Below are 19,200 nucleotides of genomic sequence, written 5' to 3'. Positions count from 1 at the left end.
CAGTGCAGCAATGGTCCCATAACAAACTCAGCTACGGTGACCCAAACAGTTCCCATGATGCTGTGCAGTTCACAGTGGTTAATCGCTACACCATGGCTCCGCCTCCACAGCCAGTCAGCTGAGAATCGGAGCGCTCTGAAGACAAGTAGGCGGAATGAATATGGATGAAAGCAGCATGCACGACTGTGATTGGTTGACTGGGCTGCAGCGCATCATGGGAGGTCACTGGTACTGAGCTGGCTGTTGAGGGTGATGGCACCTCACGTGCTACTACATATTGAACAGTCAAACAGGATGGTTAAATTGAATGCAGTCAGAGAAATGGCTGTTTGTTTGACAGCATTTTGCTCTCCGAGCTCTGATGTCAGAGAGCAGTTCAAAGAGCCAGACTCTCGCGAGCCATAGGTTCCTGACCCTTGCATTAAGTGGTAAACCATTGAGCTTCATTCACTCTCAATAGAGAGTCCGTAACCCTTATTGTCTTGAATGACTGAATAAATGGATGAATGCCAGTGTGTGCATCAATGCCACGTCAAACATACACACGAAACACTCCTCACAACTTGATCTGAGGGGTCGAACAGGAACTGAGAAGAGAAGAATTATTCTACTTTCATAATGAATTATTTCATGTTGACACATCGGTAAACTTAAGTGTGGATCGTTGCAGTCGACAGTAACACAAATGCTGATCACTTTAGGCATATGAGTGAAACACTGTTCCACTTACTTGCTCTTTCTTTGACGACGTCAAAATGTTTCTGAACGTGAGACTCTCACAGCAGGGGGCATTATTTACAGCCTCCAGGGTTTGGTAGAGGTGGAAAATCACCAGGTATTTTCTTTTAAGTGGATGGAGCATATTATTAAATATCACTTACTGTTTGTTGATCCAAGTTTATTTTCAAGTTATAAAGGGGCTTTTTCCCTATTTATTTTTGTTTACCTTTTTGTTTGTAATGTCAGGATGAAACCAATGTTCTTCTGGGAATTGAGAAACATGTCCTGTACAGAACAAAAAAAAAATTCTTTATGTTTTTACCAAATCATTGCTAATCATCCCTTAACTGTTTTTTTTTTCTCCTTTTTTTTCTTTCATTCTTTTTGATTTAGTCTGCGTGCCAGACTAACAGTGCAACGTAACAAACCAGGTTTGAATCCACCACGGATAGGATCACATGCAGTCAAACCACTAGGATGCCTGGGTTTTATATCCCTTTGTTGTCATGAGCCAGAGGCTTCTTCTCTGGCATCGATCTGCACCACTCTCCTTTGGGCAATGTAATTCACTGTGCATCCACCCTGCAAGCGACCGCTGCAGGCAATTCACTGTCAAATACTTCACACCAAAGCCACGTTAATTTCAATGTCCTTTTGTAACTTGTGAAGCAGGAGCGTTCCAAAATGTTTTTGCTGTTTATTTCCAATCAATGTTGGAGAACACAAATTCACCTGTCGCCTTTGACTTTGCTGGAGTGTTTTGGTGATCGATATCAGTAACTCTACGGGTGAATCGCATTAAAGTACATGACAGATTTAGTGCATTAAGCAGTTTTTTTATGGAGTCAGAGCATGGTGATGAAGGAGTTGGGACAGTCTGGCCAGAATGCTGTCATACTGAGCTTGTCAAACGCAGAGGCATCCATTTGACCATTTCACATCCAACATCCATTTGAGCTCCTTCAGGAGATTTAAGTGCCTTCCTGAGTGAGGTTGTCCCTCATTTAGTCAATTCATTTATGAAAGATATGTGGCACCATCAGTCTTACAGTGTCAAATGACCATTACTTTTACTTTTTAGTTTACGAATAGGAGTCACCATGGTTCTCGACCGGAATAAGGTGGTTTGCTCTCTCCGGGTCGGTGGAGAGTTCTTGCCCCAAGTGGTGGAGTTTAAGTATCTCGGGGTCTTGTTCTCGAGTGAGGGAAAAGGGGAGCGTGAGATTGATAGACGGGTCGGTGCAGCAGCAGCAGTGATGCGGTCGCTGTATCGGACCGTCGCGGTGAAGAGGGAGCTGAGTCACAAGACGAAGTTCTCAATTTACCGATCGATCTACGTACCCACAAGCAGCCATACAAGCGGCTGAGATGAGTGTCCTCCGCAGGGTGACTGGGCGCACCCTTAGAGATAGGGTGAGGATTTTGGTCATCCGGGAGGAGCTCGGGGTAGAGCCGCTGCTCCTCCACATCGAGAGGAACCAGTGGCTTGGGCATCTGATCCGGATGCTCCCCGGACGCCTCCCTGGGAGGTGTTCCGGGCATGTCCTACCGGGAGGAGACCCCGGGGAAGACCCAGGACTCGCTGGAGAGATTATGTCTCCGGTCTGGCCTGGGAACGCCTCGGGATCCCCCGGGAGGAGCTGGAGGAGGTTTGTGCGGACCGGGAAGTTTGGGCTTCCCTGCTCCGAATGCTGCCTCCGCGACCCGACCCCAGATAAGCGGTAGAAGAAGGTGAAGGTGAAGGTAATAGGAGTCAAGGAATCCAAATGGACGTCATGAAGAACAGATATTCTGTCTGGGAAAAGAAATTACATTCAAAAGGGGGAATCTTTTTGGTCCCTCAGATTAGGATGAGAAGAGTAGTCTTCTCCTGATAAGATTTATTTTTAAGGTCTTTTGTATATATTTTGCATTGTTTCTCTTTGAATGTTTCGTTGCAGAAAGTTGCCTCTGTAGCCAGTGATGGGCTGTTGAGGCATCTTGAAACAGCGTCCAAATTTTCAGCGCCCACCAGATGCCGATCTTGATTTAAAAATGATGTGAGGTTTCATTGAAATGGTTGTTTCAATCCAAACATTTTAGAGCAGAGAGTGACATCTGGTGGCCTCTGAAAATACAGACAGTGTTTCACGAAGCCTCATCGCTACCTCTAGCTAAGGCAGTGCACCACTCCTCAAATGAATATTCCAACTATAATCCCCAAGAATTCTGACCAGAGTTACCTGCACTTCTCACTTCACATCTGAGGTCGCTCACCACCTGAAACAAAACGTTGCTTATATAACCCTTGACCAGTTGTTCACTGGAGGAATGAGAACTTCTCTCACCTCAGAACACATCCTGCAGGCATGTGATCGTGGCAGAATTTACTTCCAGATCACACCACTGCTGCAGTGGTTCGCCGTCCGGTCCTGCCAGTCCACTCTTGTGTTTAAGCACTTACTCCGCACCAGGCCCTCTGGTCTATCTCATGCGATCCCCTGATCCCTGATGCAGCAATTAAGTCACATGCTGCCATGCATACAGATCAGTGCGGCTACCCTTCGCTGCTCTGTGACCAGAGAAAAGAAGCTCCTGTCAGCGGGCACACAATTAGAACACCACTTTCTCTTCCCTCCTTTGGGGTAAAATGTGCATATAAAGACGTGCGGTGGAATGTACTTACTGGTCATTTCATTGCTGCCGTGTCTCCAGGAAACACAGTCACCTCAGTGAGAGTATATTGAGGATTTCTTACTGCACTTGAGACCAAAAAAAAATAGTCTTCAGTGGATTCAGCGCTCAGTAGGCAAAAGTATGGAATTGTATTTGGCTCATTGGAGCGACGGTGTACAGTAATATGTGTTCAAGAAAGTGCTTTGATATTGAGTTGTGCGTGTTCACCCTGCAGCTAATGTGGGAGAATGTAAAGCAGAGGCGCACAACAGACACACTGGGGGGCAGCTGGAGCTGCGTGCGATCATACAACATGGCTGGCTACACATCGCAGTGCTAATCACACCACACTGTGCAGTCGTGGATATAATAACCAGCAGTAGGTCGGAAGAGCTGGTGCCTGTGAGATTTTCTTTTTCTTCTCTCTCTCTCGTTTTTTTTTTTGTCATTCCTTTTTATCCGGGCCAAACAAAATTGCCCATTTGACAGCGGGCCAAATGAGGCAACATGGTGAGTGCAGTCCACACTTTACCCAGCTTGCATCACAGCCAACAATCACGCTCCAAATGCAACAGTTTTGTTTACTCCTGGCCTCCCTGACTCTGTCAACTTTGAGTAAATTAACATTCCCAGTCAGCAGACAGCCGTTGTCACGGAAACTGATTAACAGGGTTCACGGTCATTGATAAGCATTTCCTTCACCATGTGCAATGAAAACTGTTGATGTGTGTGTTTGGGATGTCAGTTACTGTCAACGTGGCTCGAGCTATTCATATCACAAAAGTTGGGTTGTTATGAACTTGACTTCCACCACTAACTACAATAGTAAACAAATAGTTTACGACGTGAGGATTCAACTAGTAATGGGCTGATGAAGCTTCATGAAACAGTGTCCTGGCCATCAGATGGTGATGATCTCTGCTCTAAAATCTTTGGATTTAAACAACCATTTCAGTGAAACCTCAAATCATTTTTAAACCAAGGACGACACTTTTTGCACACTGTTTCATGAAGCCTCATCAGCCCATCTCTGCTGAACACCCAGCTCCTTTGTTGACGCTGGTTGAGTCACAGTCTGCAGAATAAGGAGCACTGCCAGGCGTTGGCCATGACCACACAACGGTCAAATGCGACAGCATGGCTGATACTTAAGTTTTTCAATATCTTACATGACAAAAAATGACATTTGTATGACTACAGTTTTTGTAGTGTATTTCATTTATATATTTTTAATATGGCTTCATTATAGTTACATTGCATTAGTGATGGGCTGATGAGGCTTCATGAAACAGTGCCCTCATTTTTGGAGCCAACCAGATGGTGCTCTAGGTTTAAAAATGATGTGAGATTCTATAGAAATTGGTATATAAAGCCAAAGATTTTAGAGCAGAGAGCACCATCTGGTTGGCCTCTGAAAATAAGGACATTGTTTCATGAAGACGCATGAGCCCATCGCTACATTGTATACAAGTTAGGGGTGCACCGATCGATTTATCGGCGCTGATATGACCGTTCATGACGTCATCGTGACCATGAATACTATTGTTGTGACACTACAGACCTGCCAGCCAGCCACGGCAGTCAAGAAGGCAACATTCCAGTGTTTAACAAGTGATGAGACATTGTGGGTTTGATCTGACAATTGAAAAGGGAATAATAGTTAGTTATTTTATTATATCCACTGCCTCTTTTTGTTTCCAGTCTCTTCAGAGTTGACAAGGCTGACTGCAATTGATCAACAAAAATATAACATTTTCTGCTTTTTCATTTCTTTCACTGTAGCGCCCTCCCTGCTCATACCTCAAAATCATTGCGATACCCCAATATACACACACTCTTCGCCCAGTTGCCTATAGCACTCATTCCCTAACCAGCGAACATGAAGGGATTTGTGTTTGTCTCCATTAGAGGCACTGTCATGTCAGGGAGGAAAGCAAAATGATCTCTGGTCAAATGGAAATAGTCCCCAGGGTCAGAGAGAGGTTACACACTTGAAATGACCCTGGTGAGCCCAGGATAACCTCTTATAGACCTTTCACTTAGGGATTCAACGATTCATTTTAACAACGATTCAATGAATATTGTGGTGAGGTTGTCGATATGCCTCAAGGAAATTATAGCTTCTTGAAGCACGATGCGATTTGAAACAATACAGTGACTTGAAATCAAAAATTCCAACCTCTCCAACAGTGAAATAATGACCTGGATACTCCACGACTGCTGTGAAGTGTCCCAGATTCCTGTGGTTTTCTTGTGAGAGAATCAATAAAAAAATGGATTCTGGATACAAAGAAGTAAACAATTAATTTGATGAGATGTCATCTGTTAGTTCTACAATGGGGAAATTGGACATTTTATTTGGAAAAAAAAGTGCAACCAACGTTTGAGATTGAATCAACAGCAGTTAACACTACTAGCACTGATATAAAAAAGAAGAGCAACTGGGTTGAATGTTAATTCAACCTGACTCATATTAGTTGCTTTGTTTTGTTTTCTTTTATTTCTACATTGAAAAACAAAAACTAGATGTAGAAAAAGTGGAAGTAGAGATCAGGTTTAGCCTCAGCTTCAGGCTAAACCCTATTCAAGCGACCTATCTGGAACGTTTGTGTTCTTGCCAAAACCAAGTTTCCTAACACTTGACCTCGATGACACCGCCATACGTCATGCTGATTTTTCTGCTGCAGCGCGGTGATGGCGTCATAAACAGCCAACTTTATTTACTCATCATTCAAGTGCAGAAAAACACATCTATATGAAGCCAGACATAATGACATGCAGTGCAATATTTCCTAACATCGATTTCCCCGATTGACAACATTTTAAAATGATGTTATATCAATATATGCCGTTCAGAAGGCCACGCTGCAGAGCACCGATCAATGGAGCTTAGTAGATACAATGGTCGACTGGATGAATGGCTACACCCAGATTTTCAATACATGCAGAGATCATACCATTACAATGATGGCTATTGAAGCATGCAACCTCATTTCACTACCTCACATTATGATGCATTCTCTACACAAGTGATGCTGGTAACTCATTAATACTTCATCAATACTTTTTTTCAGTAACAAATGATACACATTACTATTTCCAGACCAGTAATCAGATTAAAGTTACTTATCCAAGTCATTGTGTGTTACTGTTTTTGTCACTTTCGCATTATCAAAATTGCACGTTTTCCACCTGGAACTACTTTGAATATGTGTTTTCCATGGATGAGTAAAAATACTGATCAAGGCCACCTTGGAAAATGTTCATTTGTGATATATGAACGGACGCAAAAATGGATAGGATTTGTGTAACTGTCTTTTTAGTAAGTAATAAATGAAACCACACACTTCTCCTGATTATCTTGGTAATGTTTGGCGCAGGATGAAATGGCACTGATGTCCTGTTCTGCCTTCCTTCACAACTCACTCCTGCGATCACTCAAGCGCAGGTACTGCCTCCAGGTGGCCAACAGGAGATGTGTCACACCCTGAGCCTCTTATGTCTTGCAGTGGACAGGGACTGTCTTCCAGTGGCACGAAGTATTTGCGGCACCTTATTGTCATGTACAGTAATTTCTTATTCAAAAGGCACCTTTTCTTGCATTTCTTGCATTTATATGGATTGTGTATTACTTTTCTTCGTACCTTTGTGACACTATACTATATATATACAAAATTTGTGACTTTTAGAGTGAAATGTTTTTTTCAAAGGTTCATTTTTATTAATTTTATTAATTAACTAGAGTGGGGCAGATGAGGCTTCACGAAACAGTGTCCTTATTTTCAGAGTCCACCAGATGGAGCTCTTGGTTTAATAATGATGTGAGGTTTTAAACCCCATCTTGTAACGTCTTGTTTCTAAATGGATTTTCTCACCGGCATAGTTTGTGTCACATGACTGATCGATGTCTCCCCTACCTGAACATAATATGTCGGACATCAGCTACATTATATTTTCTATTCTAAGAAGGTTTTCGACTAAAACCTTGACCGAACTGATGGCCACCTGGATGAAGTGTGCTCATTACAGGAATCACCACAAGGTGGCAAAATGTACTGTGTTGAATATGGGCCTTAAACAACTGATAATTCTCAATGGTTTACAATCAGAGATGCCGCCATGCTTTCTTCTTTTTTTTCAAGCAAGTTTAAAACATTGAAAATGTTTATTTTCTTCAACAAAGCATTGTATCACTACTGGCTTCTAGCAGGGTATCGTTCTAGGGCGAATGTGGAGAGGAAGCTTTTGAAATGCAAAAATGTACCTTCTGCACAACTCTACACAAATCGACAAACCCTGTTTATATTTATACACATTGTGAAAAAGGGACTAAAAGCAGAACAGCACTTGAAATGAACTGAAAAGAAATGGGAAAGATTCATGAAGTTTCTCCACATGTCCAGCCGCAATGGGTGACTTCAGTTCCGCATGAAAGGGACTTTCGTGACGTTTCTTTTGGGAAACTGTAATGTTCAACTCCACCTCCATGATATGTTAGGTGCTATCCGTGTCTTCAGATGTTTGTGTTTTGTTTAAATTTGTTTGATCACGGGAGAGTTGAACTCTAAAAACAAATCATTTTTCTGGTGGTGTTGCGTCTCTCACTTCCTGTCTTACTTCATTACGTACATCTTGACTCAGATGTTTCAATTAGGAGAATACAAACAGCGATCAAAGCGTGAGCAGCAAAATGTCTGTTTACTCTTTTTCTCTTTGGTGTTGGCAGTGGAGACAAGCATCAGGGCAGGAAACTAGTCTTCTTCAGTAGATTCCAGAACGATTGCCAGGGATGATGAAATGTAGAAGCTGGCCGTGTCTCTCAGTATCTCCGAGCAGGTCTCAGCTGCAGCAGCTACAGAAACAACATGAGATGTAACATGTTAGACTTGTCCAAAGAAGGTGGACCATCAACACTGCTAATGCTAGTGAATCGGCTAAACACTTTTTTTTCCATCTCATAAATAACAGTGGACGTTATCTTCTAGTGGCTAATGTCAGACCTAATCCATTTGGCCTGCTATATCTACACTATGGTGTAATAAACACAATAAAATGAGTAGCGGACACTAACATATTTGTGATCATCTCAAAAATAAGATCCACATTTGATAACACAACCAAGAACCACGGTAAACACGAAGAATGACAAGTCAACTACAAACAGGTGTGATGGGCTTATGAGGCTTCATGAAACAGTGTCCTTATTTTCAGAGGCCACCAGATGGCGCTCTCTGCTCTAAAATCTTTGGATTTAAACAACCATTTCAGTGAAACCTCACATCATTTTTAAACCAAGAGCGCCATCTGGTGGGCGATGAAAATTAGGACACTGTTTCATGAAGCCTCATCAGCCCATCACTAGCCAATCACTCATCGTGAATGATCGCTGCTGAGTTAGCTCAGCATTGGTCCCGTACAATGGGTGGGCTATGGCTACCAGACTGACTCCCAGGAAAATTATGTTGTCGAGAGATTCTTGATACTGAGAGCTCGAGAGTCAGACCTGGTGATATCTGTCCGTTCAATATTAAACCTGTCGTCACAGAAAATGTGAAAAAAACAATATATTTTTAGGTATAAGTGTTACCTCTTGTTGCTTTAAGTAACAAAAAAATAAGAATACCTCTATTTAAAAAAAAAAAATCAGTTAAACATCTTGCCTTTTAAGTCCTGAGGGAAGTGCCTTTTTGGCACTTTTTTTTTTTTTTTTTGTCTAAAACTTACATGTTATTCAAACAAATCCACACATGAAGCAGGACAGCCTAGCGAAGTGGCTAACAGCTACATATAGGGCTCAGTAGGTTAGGTGATCTTAAAATCGGATATCTGCTGCAAAAGAGAGAAATGTCAAAAGTGTTTCTCCCTCAGTTTCGATCACTGTACAATAGTTTGTAGTCACTCTAACTAAATACTAATGATGGGCTGATGAGGCTTCATGAAACAGTGTCCTTATTTTCAGTGGCCACCAGATGGCGCTGTCTGCTTTTAAATCTTTGGATTTAAACAACCATTTCAATGAAACCTTGCATCATTTTTTTTAACCAAGAGCGCCATCTGGTGGCCTCAGAAAATTCAGACACTTTTTCATGAAGCTACCAAATACTAAAAGTGAATCGTATTGTATTGTATGTCAAATGAACAGGTAGGAGGACATAACTTATCGACAATAACTAGCTGATAATATCAGTAGGTGACATTATTCATGAAGTCATCTATCAGTGCCTTCCGTATCTTGGTGCTATTCCACATGTTGCAGCATGGGCATATTATTCTTTGTAAAAAAGAAAAAAATGTCACAACGTGGTGCCATCAAAACAGAGCAAAACAGGCCCACAAACGCACTTTCTTCATATATTGCATCACCAGATGCAGGCAATACACCGGTCACACCTGCTTTGCCCTCGCAGATGTAGAGAAGCACAGTGACAGAAAGCTTATTGCATGTGTCAATTTTTAAACACAGACTGAAATCCACTTTCAGCTTCCCTTCCAATGGAAATACGTAATAATTGGGACTGGAATATGAGGGATGGCTGTGTGTGCCTGTGGGTTCTTCACCCTTCTCCTGGCTCAAGGGTGAACATTTAATATCAGTCCACAATTCACATGGCGAGTGAAGCCGCTCAGCAGTTTTAGTGTCTTGATGGCTGTCCCGCGGCCCGCTGACTGCCCTCTTGAGTTTGAGGCTCTTTGATTGGCCAGTCGCTGGGAACAGAACTATTTCCAGCACAATATCAGAGCAGAGCGATGGCTGTAAAGCAACTTGTCAAAAAACACCACCGAACAGCAATCGTGGCACCAATTGTTCTTTCTTTTGTGATTGATGGGTAATATGCCTCAAGTCTGGGGAGTCTCGCAACAATAACAGTTTTATTTCCAAAACTACTTCAGCAACTCTTATTCTTTAGCACAATCTGGAACTATTGTGGCGCGTCATACTGCATATTATCTGAGCTAGAAGCCAGCCTTTGTGATGCCACTGAGCTCGAGAGTCAGACCTGGTGATATCTGTCCGTTCAATATTAAACCTGTCGTCACAGAAAATGTGAAAAAAACAATATATTTTTAGGTATAAGTGTTACCTCTTGTTGCTTTAAGTAACAAAAAAATAAGAATACCTCTATTAAAAAAAAAAAAATCAGTTAAACATCTTGCCTTTTAAGTCCTGAGGGAAGTGCCTTTTTGGCACTTTTTTTTTTTTTTTTGTCTAAAACTTACATGTTATTCAAACAAATCCACACATGAAGCAGGACAGCCTAGCGAAGTGGCTAACAGCTACATATAGGGCTCAGTAGGTTAGGTGATCTTAAAATCGGATATCTGCTGCAAAAGAGAGAAATGTCAAAAGTGTTTCTCCCTCAGTTTCGATCACTGTACAATAGTTTGTAGTCACTCTAACTAAATACTAATGATGGGCTGATGAGGCTTCATGAAACAGTGTCCTTATTTTCAGTGGCCACCAGATGGCGCTGTCTGCTTTTAAATCTTTGGATTTAAACAACCATTTCAATGAAACCTCGCATCATTTTTTTTAACCATCATATTGTGGCGCGTCATACTGCATATTATCTGAACTAGAAGCCAGCCTTTGTGATGCCACTGGAGGTGGATCCTGCACCTTTAGAATGCGGGGAAAGAAGCTACTCAGCTTCAGGATCAGAGGAGATATGGCGATGACAGCTGGATGTTCTACTGGTGCCAGTGAGCATGGACAACTGTTCTGCTCACCAAAAGATGAAGAGCGTCACCAGAAATAGGCGAAGCAAGTTTAGAGAATGAGGGACGAGTGGCTGCATTTCAGGAAGATTTTTCCTCAGACAGGTTTGAAACTGACTGCAAATGCCCAAGGTTTTCAAACATAAACAAATGGCAAGCGATGACACCAACACTATCCACAACAGTGAAAAGAAGCTATGAAAACATATGTGAGGAGGCGTCAAACTCGCCCAGTCAGTTCCAAACACATCATATGTTTTGCACTGCTGACCCTTCTGAAGAGAGATTTACATTCCATTTACATTAGCGTTCAGTGTTGCCGACACCTATCCGACAGTGCGTGATGTCACTTCCGTAGCGTGACAGTATTTCTTTGAACTATGTTGAGTTACTCTTTTGACATCACGCCAATGACAGACTAGTTACCATTTATCTTTTCCAGTTGACCACCATTTTGAATGATGATTTGAATATGTTCTTTGAATGTTTGAGGGAAAAATGGTTTGCCAAACAGCCGTAAGTGTCTGAAGATATAAAACTGCACTGATCCCCTTGCATCATTGGTTCACCTTTCCAACAGATCATCTTCTGTAGTCTCCCTGATTTGTCCCACAGTAGGAGGCTGAGGTGTGTAATTCCTCTATATTTGGATTTCACACTCCATTCCCTCTTTTGAAATGGTTAGATCACAACCTTGGACTGCCAATCCATAAGTCGTCGAGGTCCTTGAATGGTGGTGCGCAAAGTGCTTCGGATTCAGTCTCAGCGACCTCTGACAGCAGACACAGTCAAACCTCCCCTCCAGGCCCAGGTCTGTTCAGAAACACCCCCCAATATTGACCCCTGATCCAGGTTGCGGTCAGTTTTTTTGCTGATGATTTCATGAAATAACAGCCAAGAGTGTCACGTGGAGGCCATTATCTGCCAAAAACATCCAGTTTGGTTGAGACTTCCTGATCTACTGAGTGTGACTTTGAATGAGTGACAGGCTGATGAGGCTTCATGAAACAGTGTCTTTATTTTGAGAGGCCACCAGATGGTGCTCTCTGCTCTAAAGTCTTTGGATTTAAACAACTATTTCAATGAAACCTCACATCAAAATAAGGACACTGTTTCATGAAGCCTCATCAGCCCATCACCAGGAATGGCATAGTTCAGCAGTGCAATACAAAAATATAACCACTCTTGGTTCAGAGCTGTAACTTACTATATATATATATATATATATATATATATATATATATATATATATATATATATATATATATATATATGTGAGGGTATTTTGTTGTAGCCTCAACTGATAAAAAATAAGACATAACTCACACTACCTCTCTTTGCAGTGAGTGCTTTTGAGATGTCTGATATGTACTAAGTTGTTGGGCACCCTGGTCATCTTCATTAGTATTCGCTAGCACTCAGATCTGTGGCTGCCTCAGTTGTTTGCCTGGGCTGATTGGGGGGCCTCAGATGAATCTAGACATTGGAAGCGTTGACAGCAGAGGCTTATTAGGGCTGCGAGCCCATCTGGCCTTAAGTGCACAGTCTTCAGTCCCATTTCCATTTACTTCTATTATTGAATTTGCTTCTTTCTCATTCGCCCTGATTGCATTCTGGTGTCACCTCTAGTAAAAAAAGAAACACCACGGAGATGTTCAGAATTATCTGCAGGACACTTCCTTCTCCATCAGAATTATTCTGTAACACAGCCGATGTGTTGCCTTGGGTGTATGAGGCAGCAGAAAGGAAGACAATCCCATGTCCGCGTGTGTTCGCTGATCACTGTGGGAGCATGATAGACGGGTGGAGCAAGAGTGGGTGGTGGAAAAGAAGACAAGTGACGGCACAGATTCATTTAGCATCCGTAGATGTTCCCCAAAAATTCTCCGCCTCCACCTTTTAGCCGCTCCCTGTGCCTCCGCAGCCTCCGTAATCTTCTAATGTGACAGATTTTTTCATAAGGATTCATGGCAAAATAATATCATTCGGCTATGAAATTTAATCGGGGACTTTAAAATACAATTATGGTTATCAGGGAGGACACGGCTGCAGCGGTGGAGGGTGAGAAAGGGAGGAGAAAGATGGAAGTGACCTCCCCCGCACTGTCTGCTCCTGGCTGCTTGTCCCCCATTTGTCTCTGAGCACAATATCTCTTCAGCTAGCAGAGCTAATAATGGGTTGGGGAGAAAACGGGACTCCAGGGACACACCTTCATCTCTCTGTGAAGATCAGATAAGTTCTCGGCAAGTCAGTGGCCCTGAGTCGCTGTGGATTTGCTTGTGAGGATTGTACCATTTATTAAACACAGTGCTTCACTTTGACAGCTTTTTAGGTCTGTGAATAATGTAGCTCTGTGCAACCCCAGAGCCCGGATCTCTTTCCCATTGGAAAAAAAAAAAGAAACGCATTACAGTTTGTGCTTTGTGCTTCAAGTCCACCTCCCAAATTTGAGGCAGTTTTTCAAATGACAGTACAGTCATCTGCTTCTCAGGTCATTGGCTGTGTACATGTATCGGAGTTGGGAAAAAAGTTCCAGACCACCCCCACGGTGACCAACCACAGATCATCCTTAATCCGACCTTACGACGCTCCAGCAGATGCTAATGAAGGAGGACAGCGTCTGGTCGAAGGGAGCTCCTTCACTTGTGTGATTGGTGACACACCCACCTCGAAGGCAAGACAATAAACGGCTCGCGCTCATCAGTCGTGGATGGATCGCCATCACAGCCTTATTCATCAGCATAATTAGGAAGACGGAGCGCTGCGCGAGCGACTGGCGCTGATGAAGGCTCACCAACATGCTCTCTGTGGGGCCGTGGTGGAAACTTGGACTGGGCCTAGCATTGTCTGGAAACTGGCTTTGCTCAGACTGAACCACAGTGTCATGCACGTCATTGGCAAGCAGCCCTTTTGTCTTCCCTTACTGTCTTTCCATAGACAAACTGAATGACCAAACCAGGACTGTAATATAACTGTAATATACTATTAAACTGGATAAATATTAGGGGTGGAATTCAATAAAATAGAGAATTATTACTCTATTAATTAAAAAATAATCTCAATTCCGTTTAATGGTATAAGACTATTTTCCACATGATGTCACATTTTTCAATTTGAATGAATTTGGTATATTACTGAATCAATTGATGGATCCATACATACATTTAAACATCAAAATGTTTATTTTGCATCAGTTTGACAATAGCACAATGAATCACGACGGTGACTATATTCAAGTTTTTATATCACCCTATTTAAACTAAAGTCTTGAAAATAATGTCTTGAAAATATTTGTTTAAGAATTTCAATTTTAGACGAATTTCAAGTCCATTCAGAGTAGTGGAAACACTGGCCATTCTGTAGTGAAAAACATCCCTGAACAAAAGCAAACAGATGCTTTTGTTTGCTTTTGTTCAGGGATTCCTGCATGTTTGTTGTTGTTGTTATCATCCTAGCTGCCACGTGTCTTGTGCATCAGTGTGATCAGTGGACCAGGAACTCCTGCACTTACAAAGGTTCCCTGTAGTCTGGAGAGCAAACTGTTCAATTATTTTATTTATTTTTTGTTGTAATTAATTAATCATAATAATGTTGTAATTAATTAATCATAATTAACTTGTCAAAGTCCCACCACTAGTTATGTATATGGATATTGATATAGATACTTAAATATACTCATACTTATATATGATATCATATATATATACTTTTTTTTCACAACTGTGTCAAAAATCGTATACATCAGTATATTTTTCCACAGTAGTGTTTTACAACACGTATTTATGACATAATGACCCCTCTTATTTTTTGAAGCAAAGTAGCTGCTTGTTTCTCCAGCAAAGTGTCCATCTTGTGTGCCTTTATTCCAAAGGCTGTTATGTTTTTATGGCGTCTCATGAGTCACAGCAGCTGTGTGCTAGGTGAAGGGATGTACTGGAGGCATGGAGGGGTTTATGGTTAGGTGTAGATCCACTGAAATTGATGGAAAAATCAAACCATGAACATGAGAGGAGGCGAGAGGGCTGGACAATAAATTGGACACTGACAGTAATGATCAACTACCCAGAGCAGGAAGGGCTTGCAGTGTCTTTTTTAGACAGGACGAATGTAAGAGCATAATTTGGTACAATACAAAATTGACCTTCCATAAAACAAGAAAAAATGATTTGAAAAAGACTGCCAGCAAAATGTTATGCATTTTAAAATTGTAGCAAGGAGAATGAACATGTTGCTACCTCTGTTCTTGTTCTGTGAGCATGATCATCATGAAGACACAGGCACATGGATGAAAAATAACCACCACCAGTCAGTATTCATCTTTGTCTCAACTGAACATGAACCAGAATATTTCACTTTCTTCCCATATGTTTGACTGTAGCACACTTAGGTGACCATAGTCTGTTGAGGACTGTTACGCTCTTTCAGTTAAGGCGACTTCTTTCAATGTATGAGGGAAAAAAACGTTAAATTAAAAAGTTCAATATTAAAGTAAAATATTAAATATACAACCAGTTCAATGAAACCTCACATAATTTTCAAACCAAGAGCGCCATCTTGTGGGCTGTCTAATTGAGGACACTGTTCTATGAAGCCTCACCAGAACATCTCTTCCTCAAGATCAAACAGTGTAAAGACTGTACAGTCATATCATATTGCAAAACAAACAGGTCTTTCTACAAGGCTGCATGTGAGAAAACAAAATTGAATAGAAATACATTTTGTCGGAAGTATATGAAAAGAGTAAAATAATTCATAGGTGTCTCGTTCATGATGAGTATAAAGTTCCTACATCGACTTTTTCTCCTGTCAACATGAAAAAAACAAGCAGAATTCATAGTCCTTGGGATGTTTGCAACAATAGAAATCCAGGCGTTTCATCGCAGCTGCTGTAACTTTTTAGGCTGCTGCTATTAAATATGAGTGACACCACCTGCTGAGTATGAGTTTTCATCTCCCATAAAACTGCATTTGGGAGCCTCAAGGATTCCTGACAGAGCGCTATAACTGACCATTCCTAAACTGCAAAAAGACAGAGCTGATGAGAGGGAGGAGAAGGGCTTCCATCCAATGGTTGTCCTTTCCTTCATGAATTACTTGTTCTGATATTTGCTGGCTGTGCACTTCAACTAGAAAACAATGTGCTGGTGATGCAATTCGTTTTACTTATAGGTAGATATGTTCCTCAGCACTGTCCGCCAGATTAAGATTAACTGCTGCTCCACAAAATCCTACTCAGTGGTGTTGTGTCGTGCAATTCTTATACAGAAGTCATTGACATCAAACTCATTTTGATGTCATCCGTTTAAGTTTAAGTTTCTATTAGATATTGGTAACAATAAACCAGGCAGATTTTCTTTCTGTGGCTGTTCAATGCTCTCTGCATTAAAAGACACTTTAGTCCCACATTGGTTTCCCTTACGTTCTGTCAATTTTGTAAAAGCAATGTAATTGTTTTTGTGTGTGTAATGTGCCCTGCAAACTTGGTGTTGCACCTCAAATGGAAAAGGACTTTACATCCTGTCTTGAACCTCTCAGCGTTACATGTTGGTATAACTGAGTTCTACAACATATGTATCTGTTGTTGAATTTCCCCGCTGTGGGACAAATAAAGCATATATCATCCTATCTAATCTACCTCCTCACTTTTGTTCTGAATAGGGATGCCATTGAACCCTTGACATGTTTTTATATACCTCTTGATGGAGGAAGAACACAGAAAAACCTTGCAGAATGCAGCAACTATTCTGTTAGAACGACAACTGAAAAACATTTAATTCAATGTGAGACGTCACAGTTGGTGAATCTCTTCAGACTTTGCTGTGTCCGTGAAATACGTACAACACCTGAGAAAGGCTGGTAATCTAGCTCGGTGAATTAAGGATTATTTCTGGGGAAATGATCTTAGCGTTCCATATGTCATGCTCGGACCGCGGATGTTGCTAAGCGCTAGCCTGCTGCTGAGGAACCAGCGGTCTCACTTTCATGAGCCCGGAAAACTCTCTATGCTCCGTCACATGATTGGGTTTTTGCGGGACTGTCTTTTGTAACAGGAAGAAGAAGAAGGAGGTCGATATCTTGTTTATTTGTGAATTATTATATTTTACGAAATAGTTTCATCTGAATCTATTGTAGATGATATTTGATCTACAGCCTTTCTTACAGGGTCTGGATGCTGAACAGCTTTGACAAATCATACGCAGTGATCGTGCCGACTGTCAGTTTTTCAGGGGCACACAGGGTGCAGCTCCCCACCCAGCGATTTAATAAATAAATGTTCCTGTCTCGACCAAGGCTCAGTGCTTTAATCTGGACGTCTGGCAGTAATGATGAGCTTCCTGCCACTGCCCAGGAGATAATACCCTTCATGCTAGCTTCTAATCCACCTTTAATCTAAAACATACAGTTTCTTATTTCATGATAAACTCAATTCATCAGTGACACGCTTGCATTCAGAGTCTGGATTAAAACTAACAAACTAGGTTGGGAATCCTTTCCAGGAGTGACAGAGAGGCTGGATTATGGAGTGTGTGTATTTTCTTTTTTTTATGTGGGACTCATGAGGAATTTGAATTTCAGATTATTATCCAAGCAGAGGCAACCCACAAGGACAGTGGTGTGTAGACAGATTCTTTGCATTTAGCATATATATATATATATATATATATATATATATATATATATATATATATATATATATATATATATATATATATATATATATATATATATATATATATATATATGATGAATAGGGATCGTTCTATAAACCACAAGAGGAAGAATTAAAGCAGAGCCAGAAGTGGATTTAAAAAGACATCCATAAATGTGAAATTCATCTGTCATGATTGTACATGAATTAGAATAATAGGTATGCATTAGAATCATCGGGGCTTTCTCTGATATCGTGTTTCAGTTGTTATTACTACAACAATAACATTGAGATCACTAACTTCCCCATGAGATACCTACTGAAACCCTCATTTGCATGATCTAAATACAGTGATAATAATTACAGAAGGAATACGAGAGATAAATTCATAATGAAATAATATGTGTAATTATAGTTATCGTGTTCAGATATTGTCGCACCTCAGGTTACTCAGCAGAGTTTGAACGCATTGCTGCGTGAGTAGCAGAGAGTACATGGGCAAATGAAAAAAAGCTCGGGCTGCAATATTAATCATAAAAATAAATCCTGGAGACATTTTTGTGGACAATAATCCGCTGTGGCATTCACAACTTCGGATTGCATTGGTGACAAATGGAGAGCAGAAATATTAGCGAATGCTACCTGCAGTCCTGTCTGCGATGCTGCTCATGAAGCGTGTGATTTCAGTGAAGATGGACACCATTGTAGGATGGTACGTAGCAATGGGCTGATGAGGCTTCATGAAACAGTGTCCTGATGTTCAGAGCCAACCAGATGGTGCTGTTGGTTTAAAAATGATGTGAGGTTTAATTGAAATGGTTGTTTAAATCCAGAGATTTTAGAGCAGACAGCGCCATCTGGTGGCCTCTGAAAATGAGGACACTGTTTCACTGTTTCTTGGAGCCTCATCAGTCCATCGCTCCAGGTATGGCACTGCTGAATGACATTTTTTTGTATGTATTGGTTGTGATAAAATAAGGGAGAGAAGGACTTCGATTACATGATGTGTAATTATTAGGGGTGGGATTCGATTAAAAAAATAATCTAGTAAAATTTGTCATTAATTAATCTCAATGAATCACAGTTTAATTGTATTAGAATATTTGTCACAAGAAGCCATTTTTCCATTTGAATGAATTTGGTATATTACTGAATCAACTGATGGATCCATACATACATTTAAACAACAAAATGTTGTTTATTTAGCATCAGTTTGACAATAGCACAATAAATCACGATGGTGGCTATATTAAAGTTTTATATCACCCTATTTAAACTAAAGCTCTTTTAATGTCTTGAAAATATTTGTATAAGAATTTCAATTTTATAAGAATTTCAAGTGCATTCAGAGTAGTGGAAACTCTGGCCGTTGTGTAGTGAAAAACATCCCTGAACAAATGCAAACAGACTGTTTTTTTGTTTGCTTTTGTTCAGCAAACTGTTAAATAAAATAAAATAAA

General features: G+C 40.9%; 1 protein-coding gene across 6 annotated transcripts in view; it reads left to right on the top strand.

Annotated features, from left to right (window-relative positions):
- Nucleotides 1-19,200, top strand: part of LOC128758496 (receptor tyrosine-protein kinase erbB-4-like) — a 225,157-nt gene that overhangs the window by 133,220 nt on the left and 72,737 nt on the right. The gene's annotated exons all lie outside the window — the stretch shown is intronic.

The sequence above is a fragment of the Synchiropus splendidus genome, chromosome 1 (genome assembly GCF_027744825.2).
Source record: "Synchiropus splendidus isolate RoL2022-P1 chromosome 1, RoL_Sspl_1.0, whole genome shotgun sequence".
Classification (NCBI taxonomy): Eukaryota; Metazoa; Chordata; class Actinopteri; order Syngnathiformes; family Callionymidae; genus Synchiropus; species Synchiropus splendidus.
Note: the sequence above shows the minus strand (reverse complement) of the source record. Positions and strands in the feature narration are given on the sequence as shown.